This window comes from Alexandromys fortis, unplaced genomic scaffold, assembly GCF_014885135.2.
Source record: "Alexandromys fortis isolate MF-2015 unplaced genomic scaffold, M_Fortis_MF-2015_v1.1 scaffold_13, whole genome shotgun sequence".
NCBI lineage: Eukaryota > Metazoa > Chordata > Mammalia > Rodentia > Cricetidae > Alexandromys > Alexandromys fortis.
This window is the reverse complement of record NW_026067908.1, coordinates 11,698,768-11,710,999: the sequence shown is the minus strand read 5'-3', so window position 1 is coordinate 11,710,999 and position 12,232 is coordinate 11,698,768. Positions and strand designations below refer to the sequence as shown.

The following is a 12,232-nucleotide window of genomic DNA, read 5'->3' as shown; positions in this document are numbered from 1 at the left end:
CAGGGGAACTCTGAGAAAATATTGTTTGCTATCCTCAGCCAGCCTGGGGTTCCCGAGCCACTCCTCTGATGGTCCTTCCCTCTCCAATGGCCCCCTGTGCTTTTCTCATTCTCTTTATGGAAAATGGGCTTATGATGCTACTGAGGCCCAGGAGACCCTCTGCAACCCCGTATGGAAAGTCTCATCCAGTTGAGACAGAACCGTATGTTTATCAACTCCAGGCTCTAGGAACTGGACTTGCTGAGTCTACATACTCACCTCCCAGTTTCCCCACCATGAGCATTCACACTGGAGATCCCCCACTTCACTGGAAGTGCTTGGCTTACATGGAAATGCTTGGTTCGGTGGAAGAGTACTTGGCTTAGTACTCTCGAAGACATTCGACAGTCATCCCACAGCTAAGACATTGCAGCTCCCCAGAGGGTTGCATGACAGAAAGTTCAATGCAGTTGGATTTTCTGAAGATGGATCAGCCTGCCATCTGAACACTATTAAGAAAGCTCACATTGGCAAATGATGGGGTCTCTTTAAAGAGATCCGAAGGACGGCCTCCAATGAGCTGTCCCATGAGGAATGAGCCATTCCTAGAGGACTCATGGGGCGTGCAGGAATGGGAGGCATCCTTTGGGATGAAAATGTTGTGTCAGAGTAGAGCGCCCTCCTCTGTAGCCCTGCCCCTAGGCTGGCTCCCTTCTCTAGAAGTCGGGATAATAAGAGGTTTGGTTCTGTCAGTGCCTGCTGCCTAACCGGTGCAGGACAGCCATCTTCAGTGCCAGGACCCTGCTGCAGGAAGGTGAGGCACACCAGCTCTCCTTGCTTGTTTAGTGGCCAGCCTTCCCTTAGTTCTGGTCTTTTGCTGTTGATGCGGTTGATTTGTTTTGTAGCTTGACAGATGAGACCCAGCCCTTGTGCATGCTAGACAGGCACTCTCCCGCTGAGCACATCTCCAGCATCCATCCTTCTGTGGACAAGAACAGCTTGCCTTCCTGAAGGTGGAAGGGAAGCCGCTACCTGGTCAGTCTTGGTCGAGTAAGAGTGACTGCGTGACCAAGGTGGCCCCTGTGGGAGACTTAAGTAAGGATCCAGCCTTTGTTCCTAAAGCCCCCGTTCAGGTATTGGAACCCATAAACGCCATAAATCCCACATTTGACCCTTTTGGGTACTGCTAGATAAAATAGATAGTCACTAGTTGGAGAATTAAATGTAGTTCTGGGAGCTCCAGGTTAAGGGGGCAGAGCGCGTGCGTGGGTTTCCAGATAAGGCTGGACTTGAACTGGGCTCCAAAGATAGAAAGGATTAGGTGAGGAATGCAACGTCCCCCACAGTGTGATTCACACTTCTAATCCCACACTCAGAAGATGAGGCAAGAGGACCACGATGAAGGCCTGTCTGGGCTATCCAGATCATATCTCAAAAAAGAGTAGTAATAATAATAATAAACAATGACAAAAGCCTTAAAAGAACTGGTGCTTCCCGTAAGCAAGACAGGAAATGCTTTTGGAGACGAGGTGGGGCAGGCCCCAGAGGCTTTGGAATCCCAGGATGAGGAAATTTCCACTTCCCTGCTTAATTCTTCAGTGTGGGTTTATACACAGGGTTAGGGAAGCCACGCCAACTTGTGCTACCTGTCCAGGCTGGAACACATGGCCGTGCTTGGTTTGTGTTAAGAGGTTGGGTCAGGCAAAGGTAGGGGGAGTCCCCTGAAAGCCCCTGTGTCCCTTGGTTGGCAGCAGGGGAGTTCCTTGGCCTCTCAGGGCTATTTGTAGGTGGTTGTGGCTAAGCACTGTGTTTGTCTTGTATGTGGGTTCTCAGGACAGCCCCTGGCATGTGGTAAGAGTGGCGGGAAGATCTGCCAAGTTTTCGTCAGCATCCCAGGGCACCATGCTAAGCACCAGCATGCCTAATCTCATTTTATGCTCCCAGTAGCCAGAGCTTTCTGGAATGCTTGGGGATTTTGACTTGGGGACACACTTTCCAGTCTGTGCCTGACCCAGCGATAGGCCTTGCAGTCCAATGAGATCTGAGCACATTCTCTGAATTTTTGAATTCTTATTGTGGCGCCCATCTCTCGTTCCTCCTGCTTTCTCTGTTACCCCCTCCTCCCCAGTTAAAGTTCCCTCCTGGTTTCCCTTTCTGCCCTTCATAGAACCTATGACTTATAATCCCGTCTCTAGCATTCCCTCTTCACTCATCCCCCATGATCCCTTTCTACTTCCCTGGAATCTGTGGTTACTTCAGGTTTTATACTCACATCGAAAGACTCGGAGCTAACATTCACAAGGTCGAGAGGACATGCAGCATTTGTCTTTCTGGCTCTGCGTTCCCTCGCTCTATATTTTCTGGTTCTATCAATAATCTGAAAATATCCTGATTCCATTTTCCTTTCCAATAGAATTGCATTGCTTACGTGCATCACATTTTCCTTATCTGTTCATCGGCCGACAGACATCTAGGCTGCTTCCATTTCTTGGTTAATGTGAACAGAGCACCTATGAACATGTATGAACAAGCCTCTCTGTAGGATATCAGATCCTTTGGCTAGTGCATGGTATTGTGAGCTCAGACAGGCACTTTTAGCGCTCTGAGGATTCGCCATACTGATTTCCAGAGCAGCTTCCCCTGTTTGCCGCGCCATCCGCAGAGAATGAAGCACCCTTGCCAGCATTTGTTTTCCTGATCTCGGTCATTCTTGCTGGAGTAAGATGAAATCTCAAAATAGTTTTAATTTGCATTTTTCTAATTGCTGTCATTATTGAAGACTTGTTAGGGCCTTTCTTGGCCTTTTTTTTTTTTGTTTGTTTCTTCCTTGAAGAATTGTGTCCAGATCTGTAGCCCATTTCTTTAATGGATATGACTGTTCTCTTGATTCTTTGTTTTTGTGTTCTTTACCTAGTCTGGATACTAATCCTCTATCAGATAAAAAGCTGGCAAAGATTCTCTCCCACTCCGTGGGCTTCCTGTTCCCTGACTGTTTGTTTCCTTTGCTGTGTGGGAGCTTTTTAGTTTTATGAGGTCCCATCTGTCAGTCGTGGACCTTAAGCCCTGAGCAAATGCAATTCTATTCAGAAAGCCCTTTCTTGAACTATGTCTAATAGCTACCGACTATCTATGTTTCTTTGGGGAATTTTGGCTTTCAAATTACATGTTGAGGTGTTTGCTCAATTTGGAGCTGACTTTTGTGAAGGGTAACAGATATGGATCGAATTTTATTCTTTTACAGATGAACATCCATTTTTCCACCACCTTTGGCTGAAGATGCTGTCTTCCCCCAGTGTGTATAGTATCAGGTGGCTATAGTTAGGTGCACTTTTATTTGCTTTACATTTCATTCCATTGATCTACAGGACTGGTTTTACTGCTATAACTCTGTACTAAAGCTTTGGAATCTGATATGATGATCTCTCTGGCAATTTATTTTTTCTTTTTTTGGGGGGGGTGGTTAGGATTGGTGTGTGCGTGTGTGTGTGTGTGTGTGCATGCATATGCAAACATGCATACTTCCCAGATGAATTTTAGGGATTTTATTTTTTTCAGTTTTTTTTTTTGTCATGGGAGTTTCTATTGGGATTGTGTTGAATCTATAAATTGCTTTTGCTTTTGATGGGATGTTCATTTTCACATAATTAATTCTATCAACCATGGCAGGTCTTTAATCATTCACACTTGTAAACGTTTAGAGAACAAATTGTAAGCTTTTTTTTTTTAAATGCCTACATTTCCTATCTACAACACCAGCATGCTTTCCTAGAGGGGGTAGCAGTACTTGCCACCAAGCACATCAACTAACCCCAAAGTAAAGTTCCTAGCATCTCTCAGCCGTAGTCTTCCCAGCCATTTCTGCGGAATGTCGGTAGCCGCATCTTCACTGACTCAAGTGAGATTATTCACGCTCTTTGAAGCACACAGATATAATCTGCATCTACCAGATGCTACTTCCATATTAATGCATTCCAGGTGCTATCCTCATGCATTCACACACAGCTACCGCAACTGCCCAGGAATCATCTCTTCCTTGCTTCATCCACATGGGATGTTGGACATCTTGCTTTGTTGCTTTGTTTTGTTTTGTTTTGTTTTGTTTTGTTTGTTTCCTAAACTCACTACCTAGCTCTCATTCAAATTGCTTTCCAAAATTGCCTTTGATTGGTTTTTAAAAAAAAAAAAAAAAAAAACATTTGTAGCTAATACTGCGTTGCTTGTCTCATGCTTGTGGTTCCGAGAGTTGGTTTCTGCGCATCTGTTTGTTTGGATGCATATTCTGGTTCTGCCCACACCTTCCCAGAAAGTGGGAAGAAGGCATGACAGGAATGTTAGCGGAGGCCTGTGACAAACTGTGGCTCTGCTAGCTTGATGGACTGCCAAAAGAAAAGAGAACTGTTATTTCCCCAGTATCTGTGCCCTCCTATGCATTAGTCCCGGTCTCGTCTTTCTGGTGGCTTCAGTTTGGGTCTTCCTGCCCTTTGCCGATTAGAATCCCTGTTCATTGTGGCTGGAAGTCATTTCCCTTGTCTTGCTGGATCTTATCTAGCGGAGTAGCATGGACTCTTCGGAACAATTTGAGTTGTCTATTTGTTTCAAATCAAAGCCCCAGCCTTTTGTTTGGGACTTAGAGTAAGAGTTCCCAGAGTTCTTTGAAATTGGACACTCTTGAACACACCTGGAGACAGCAGTGAGCTGGCCCACAGGTTCCCCGGTTGACAGATGCACAAAGCTAAGGGCAAAGGTGAGGTTTTCATTTCTTCTCTGGGTCCTACAATTCCTTTGAAATCTCTATGATTGGCCCCTTCACGGATCATTCCAACAGCTGCAGGAAATCCTCAAGCTGTGTTTTCTCCAGATAAGCATCCAGGTCAAAGGAAAGACCTCAACATGCTTCTTGAGAAAGAAAGGCCACTAAGATAAAGGTGCCACTCAACCATGTGTGTGCTACCTTAAGAGTGGCTGCCCATACCGATGCCCTCTAAAAGGTTCAGACTTGGCGAAGCACTTGGGGGCAGTGGAGGAAGTCCATTTGTCATATCTCAGAAATTTTATGGTTAGCTATGGTTACCTTTACAAAAGTAGGGGCCTAGTTCACAGGTAGAGTGCCTGCTGCAAGGCTCAGTTCCTGGCACCAAAACAAACAATGGAATACAGCACAGAAAGTCTGAGTAACGTATTTCTTTGTCTTTGTCTCAAATTACAACATGAAATGTCAATGTTTTCATCCTCATGACACTTAGAAGCATTCTTAGTAGTTCTGAAGAGATGTATGTTAATATTTTTAATTTTTATGTTTTATCATTTGTGTATATGATGGGGTGTGCAAGTGTGTCGCTGCACTGGAAGACAGCGTCAGTTGTCAACTCCTTCCTCCTTCACGTGGGTTCTGGGGATCGAACTCAGGTCAGGCTTGAGAAGTAAGTGCTTTACCTGCTGAAGCATCTCATTGGCCCCATATATTTAAGGACTATTGGTTACCTTGTATTTTGAAACAGCAGGGATATGGTTACCTTTTCACTTAGCTTCGGTAGATCATTTTTAAAGCTTGAGGCAGCTGAGCAGCCACTGAGTGGTTATTTAGAAGGCGTGTAGGAGAAAATGAGCTACATTACCTGAGCCTCCGTCCCTTGTTTATAAAATAGGAATAATATACCTGTCCTAGAAGATTGTGATAAGATGCCATAGCATGGCAGCATGGTACCTGACACACAGTAGGACCTCAAGACAAGTATTTTTTTCCCCAAATAAAACTGCAAATTTTAGTATTGAGCCAAAAAAAAATCATTGGCAAAAGATGTAAAGTTAGTAAAAAAGGCTGGTGCCCACAGCCTTGGTTCTGTGATTGCTATGTAAATCAGTTACACTTTTTTTAAAAAAAAATTATTTATTTATTTATTTATTTTAGTCAGTTACACTTTTACTGTGAGAATCAGTGTACACTCCCAGTAACATCTGCACTTCCTAAATCTGGAGCAGCATTCTTGAGGGCACCTCCATATGGCCTAGAAGATTCTTTCCCCCCCGAACCTGTGTGACTGCTGTAACCCTGGGCCCTGAAGGCAGTTGTAGAGATGAGACTGTCATGGAGTAAAACTGCCCGCAACCCCCCCCCCCCGATCCTTGCCCAGGGGCCTGCTCTGTGAGTGGCAGCATCAATGATGTCTTTGTTCCACCTGCAGTGTCTGGCCCACAGCTGAACCCAAGTGGCTGGCGCTATGGGGCAACCTTGACCTAAGAAGGCAGTAAGCCAAGCTGAGACCCCCTTCCTTCTTCCACGGGCTCTGACACAAGGATTCTCTCCACTGGGGAAATAGCTTGAGAGATGCCCGTGGCTCTTTCTTGGCCTTTCTAAGTCATTTCCAGTTTCATGAAGAAAGATGGTTTGAAATTGCCAAAAAGGCCAGGGCCACCGGTGTAGAATTGTAAGTTCCTTTTTAACGACCACACACAAGTGTTGCCTTCTATTTCTTGAAGTCATGGATTCGTTCATAGGACACTGAATTCCCACTAGTGTAGAGACATACAAATGAAAAGGGAATGTCCCATGTCCTTAACTACTGTGACAAATAAAACATTTCCTAGGGACTATAATGGTCACCCAAACAGAGAAAGAAATTCTGCCTACAAAACTAATAGTGCTAATAGCTGCCATGTGGAATGGCCACACAAGGAGCTCAGCACTTTGTGCTGTGTGTGTGTGTGTGTGTGTATGTAGTGTCTGTAGTATAGGTGTGTATAGTCGTGTCTGAGTGTTTTTACATATGTGTTCAAGTGTGCACATGTGTGCATGTATGTGAGAGACCAGAGATCAACACTGAGTGTCTTTCTTTGCCTTATTCCACTTGTTTTGAGACAGGGTGAAGCTCAGGTGAGCTGGAGTTGAAGCTCACTGAGTAGGCATGACTGGCTAGATACAACTAGGTGGCCAACAAGCCCCAGACGTTCTCCCTTCTCTACCTCCCTGTGTTGGGATTATAACAAGCACCACTGTGCTATTCTGTTACATGAGTATTTGGTCTGAACTCAGATTCTCATGCACGGCAAACATTTTACCGCTAAGCCATGTCACTGGATTTACATAATGCATTCTGTCTTTTTTCATTCTTGAATGATATACATGAAATTAACCTGATTCTTCCCCCCCCAGAAAAGCCAGGCTAAGAAGATAGCACCTGATATTATAAAAAGAAATAAGAGATTTCCCACTGGAGGAGGAAGGTAGACCCCAGAGCGAAGGGAGTGTATGAAAACACCAATTCTGGTGACACTTTCAAATGTGTCGTTACTCCCGCAGCAAAGCTAAGATAGGAAAGAAGGTTCTGACTTGAAGGCAAGATGGTCACGTTTGTTAGTTGGTTTTAAATATGTGACATCTACCCCTGTGACTAAGCTATAAGAGGGGGCGGTGGCCTGGAGCTACTAAGAGCACAAGACAGTGACTTGCGGAGACGGTTCCTCACCCCATCCTATTAAAGAAAGAAAAGACCTGAGGAATGAGTTTGCTTCTTTTCTTTATTTTCTTTCTCTCTCTTTTTTTTACATTTATTGATTCTTTGTGGATTTCACGTCATACATTCTGATCCCACTCATCTCCCTGTCCCCTCACATCTCCCCTCTGTCCTTACAACCTCCCCCCAAATCAGAACCACATTTCAAAGAAAAAACAAAACCCAAGCAAAGCAAAAACAAAAGAAGAATCTTGTCATGGAAGCTGTAGTGTGGCCCGCAGAGACACACAGTTTAGCTTTCAGTCTGGTCATGTTTATTTGCAAGTGTTCGTTGTAGGAGTCACTGGTCTGACTCGAGGCCTCTGGCTTCTGCTGCACCACCGACAATGGGCTCTCACTGGGGCTCCTCACAGATGTCCCGCTGTCGTCCTGTCCTGGAGATCCTGCTGTTCGGGATCTGTAGGCTCATCCTCTCCACGTGCTCCAATAGTTCACCGATTCGGGGGATATTGGGGGAGGAATGAGCTCAGAAGAGGAAGCATTGAGAGCAGAGACAACATCAGAGAAGTGGAAAAAGAGGGAAGGATAGGCTGTTGTGCTTCTGGGGTCATGGATAAGTCTGTCAAAGAAAGAGGGAGGTAAAGAATTATCTTGGGGACCTTAATGGGAGCAGGGAAGGCTTAGGATCATTGTTGAGGATGGCGGTAAGGTGCTTGGCACACGATCCCGTCTCGTCCTGAGGAAAGAGTGTTCATGTGAGCCATGACTGCGGGTCCTGGTCGTGCCTGGGTCATGTAAGAGTGTTGATGAACGGTGACTGAAAGAGACTTTAGCCGTTTCAGTGAGAGAATGGACCTGTTCCACAATGTTCCAGAGGACAGAACTGGGTCCTGGTTCCACTGGGAGATCTCCCCCTGCATGGAAACTTCTCAGAAACTAGTGCTGTCCTGCAATAGGAGCTGACCATTGTTGGTTTCCATCACCTGCCAAGGATGCTAGGTGGGAAATTTGGAACACTGCGTAGGATGGCTTCTCCAGTCCCTCCTGACATTAAGGTTCTATAAGCATACAACGTGTGAGTGTCAAACCCGAAGAAAGCCAGTCTCAGCATTCTTACAGGTTGCCGCACATTCTGGCATGAGAACCCTGACTGTAATTTTCAGTGAGATCGGTGTGGGTCAGCGACTGTGAAAACGGTGCTTTTATTTTCGAAAGGATTCTCGTTAGGATTGTCAGCAATGACACAATAGTTTGAGAGTAAGGCTCATGATGTACGTAGCTGACAGGATGTATGTGCACGCTCACTCTAAAGGGGTTTCTTTCTGTCTTCATGCCATTTTCCTTCACCATGGATGATGGTCAGACCCAAGCTGGGTACCCAGAGGACCCTCTGCTCTCAGAGGATGTGGAGGCCCCTTCTGTGTTCTGTGTCCATGAGCATCACTTACATCCTGTATCTTCTTTTCTTCTTTGCTTCCTGCATGGGAATTGGCTGCTTTCTTTCAGGGAACCTATGGTTCTGTTTTGGTGCTTCTCATTTGGGGGTGGTTTTTGCCTCCCAGCATATTTGACAATGTCCAGAGTCATCTTGATTGTCGTGCCTGGAATGGGGGTGTTGCTGGCATCTGGTGGGTGGAGGGCCAGGATGCTGCTCAAAGTCTGGCTCAGAGGACAGCCCCTCACAACAAAGAATTATCAGGCCCAAAATGTCAGTGTTTCTCAGAATGAGGAACTCTGGTCTGTTTTTCTCTCCCTTGGAAATCAGCTGCCATCAATACATTCTGGAAAACCTCAGATGCCTCCTTTTATTTCCCAGTTTAAGAATTGTTGCCTGGCCGGTCTGCCTCTTTGAACTGCACATGCATCCACTCCCGTTTTCATGCTGTAGCAATAAGGGACATTTTAAACTCTCATCGGCCAGAAAAATCGCTTTTAGTTCAGGTCCAAACAAGAACCAGATCTCTCCTTGGGTGAAGGCAGAAATGTCACAACTTGCTGAGAAACAGCACAGGGCATTTCCTGATGGCAACAGCCATGGGCCAAGGACCTGGCCGAGGACAAGCTCCAGATGCGTCTGTGTGTCCCCTTTACTTGCTTTTGAGTAAGGTCTTTAGAGAATTGGACAATGGCACTCACCCATGAAGGGCTTCTACTTTTCTTTCCCGGCCACAATGAGACCAAGACTCTAACTCTGGCTAGGGTTCTCCTATTTGCCTGGACTTTTGAGAAGTCACACAAAGCCCATGCCACTTGTTCGGCCATTCTGTGTCCCAAATGAGGCCCAGGTTTCCGTTGAGTTAAATCATTTGTTACCCTTTGGTGCTCACGCTAACTTCTACACTCACAAAGCAGTCTAGCAGAACTCCCTTGTGTGTCATGGCTCAGCATCGAGAGACGGTCTGGTACGGACAGCCCAGGGTGACTCTGACCTTCTCATGTCTTATATCTACAGGTTGGGCAGCCTTAATGGACTCATTCAAACTCTTAGACCCTCAATTATGGCCAGTTGATCTCAGTTAAATGGCTAAGTGATAGGCCTTAGATTTTCTCATCTCTGCAATGAAGACAGCTATTTTTTTCCTTCCTGGGAATCTATTGGGGGAAAGAAAAAGCACGAAATGCAGAAAAATTTTTATGAACAAAGTCATTCTTATTATTTAATTATTTTTCCAAAGATTTGTTATTTTCAATTATGTGTCAAGGTGTTGTGTGTATACATATGGGTATGTGCACGTGAATGCAGGTGCCTACAGAAACCCAAGGATTCAGCTCCCTTGGAGTAGAGTTACAGTCAGTTGACATGGGTGCTGGTAACTGAACTCTGGTCCTCTGAAAGAGCATCAAGTGCTCTTTACCACTGAATCATCTCTCCAATTCTGGCTTAACTATTTAATACCAAATATTATATTAGTCATATTTCTGCCTCTCTGACGAAAAACCTAAGAAAACCTTGAAAGAGGAAAGAGCTAGAAATAAGACTTTGGAGTCATTTTGTTTTTAATAGTGATTAATTTATGAGAAGGGTCATGTTCAGTGAAACTGGAATATGAGAAGAGCTGGAACCCAAGGAACTCTGGGAAACTCTTGCATTTGGGGAATTTGAAGAAGAGATGCCGGAGAAGAGAATATATTCATAGCATCAATCCACATGAAAACAATTACATGGATTTAGACAGTGGCGTTGGGAAATAAGAAGACAGAGTCAATAAGAAAGCATTATAAAAGAAATTAAGAGTTAGGCATTGTGGAGAAAGCAGGTCATGGAAAAGCCAAAGGCTACTTGGAGTTTCTGGTAAATGGAGAGATGCTGATTCCCACCAGACAGAGTGATCAGTGAAAAGGAGGCACGTGTGGTGGGAGGCACTAGGGTGTATTGTATGACTTGTCTGAAATCTCCCTTCTCCACAACATGCTTTAAGATGTATGGATCTTGAGCATTTTCTAGCTGCAGTCCTTGGAGATGCGTCATGACCTGCAAGCCAAGGGCACACTCTGCCCAGACAGTTCTAAGCCAGTGACTAGGCTTAGAAGAGAGACAATGATTGAGGCCTTGTCCCCAAACAGGACTCTATATCATCCTCTACAAGGCTCAAGGAGCATTTTGGAAGAGGAGCGGAAACTATGAGCTGGAGATTGGGGAAGAGTGCTGGGAAATGGTGTCATGTGGACATGCCCTAGCCATTGCCCATACAAACTCATTGTAGCTGTGGGGACCTGCACCCCTTCATTCTACCGGGTTGTGGGTTCATGATACCTTACCTCTCATTGAGGGTCTTCAAGACTTGATCATTTATTATTACTCTTAAAGACTTGTTTTCGACTGGTCTCAGTCTTAAATGCTCTCAGCAAGGACACGCTATGTTTCTTGGCAATCTGTCCCTGGCGTTTTTCTTTAGCTTCATTCATTCTCTCGGCCAAAAGTTTAGCATATTCTATAGCCTCCTCCTTGTATTTCTTCAATATGTCAACGTTTGTGCTGCAGGACATGTGAGTAACAAGAAACTGAACTTGGGTGCTTTGGTACTGGGCTCCTGACCTTCTTTACTTAAGAGCTTTCTAACAACTTATTGGCAGACATTATCTTCTTTAGAGAGATTAAAAAGTTTTTGGATGCTGGTAGGTCTTTTGGGCGCCAACCAACTGGGCCCAGTAGTTTCTGTCAGTTTAGGAATGGCCCTTCTCTCCATTTTCACAACAAACAAGCTGAAAACACACAGATTGGCATCCACGGTGCATCTGGAACAGACTTGCACCTCCTCTTTCTAGTTCTTCTTGGTCCATAACAAAAATGCCCTTTATTCAACAGCAGGAGGATTCTTCCATGGATCAAGACACCTTGCTTCTTGGGAAAACATTGTTTTTCCCACCACTGATCTGGACCACATAACCTTTCCACTCTTAATCCAGAGCATCAGCAGCTACTCCTGCGACCATGCACTTCTCCTAGGAAGTACGACGCTTTCATTCAACATTTGATTCAATGAGTTTCTGACAGCCAGTGGCTGGGAAGGTGGAATTCAGCTTCATCTCAACACGACCAATCACTGGGGAGATAGCAAGGGAAAGAGGATAGGCCTGAATTTACTATGTTTGACTGTGTGTGGGAGAAGGACATTGAAGCAAGCAGTAGTCCTGTACAAGATGCTTTGTGTATACATGTATATGTGTGTCTTCCTGCCTGCCTGTCTGTCTGCCTGTCTGTCTATAAGACCTGAGTACCTCTGGAAGAGGCTATTAGGGGAGAGAGAGAGAGAGAGAGAGAGAGAGAGAGAGAGAGAGAGAGAGAGGAGAGAGGAGAGAGG

The 12,232-nt window shown here is 45.1% G+C and overlaps 1 protein-coding gene and 1 pseudogene across 2 annotated transcripts in view; one reads left to right on the top strand and one right to left on the bottom strand.

Annotated features, from left to right (window-relative positions):
* Ror1 (receptor tyrosine kinase like orphan receptor 1) overlaps positions 1–12,232 on the top strand; it is a 342,771-nt gene that overhangs the window by 257,088 nt on the left and 73,451 nt on the right. The window lies entirely within an intron of this gene.
* Positions 11,206–11,957, bottom strand: LOC126498021 (40S ribosomal protein S6-like; annotated as a pseudogene).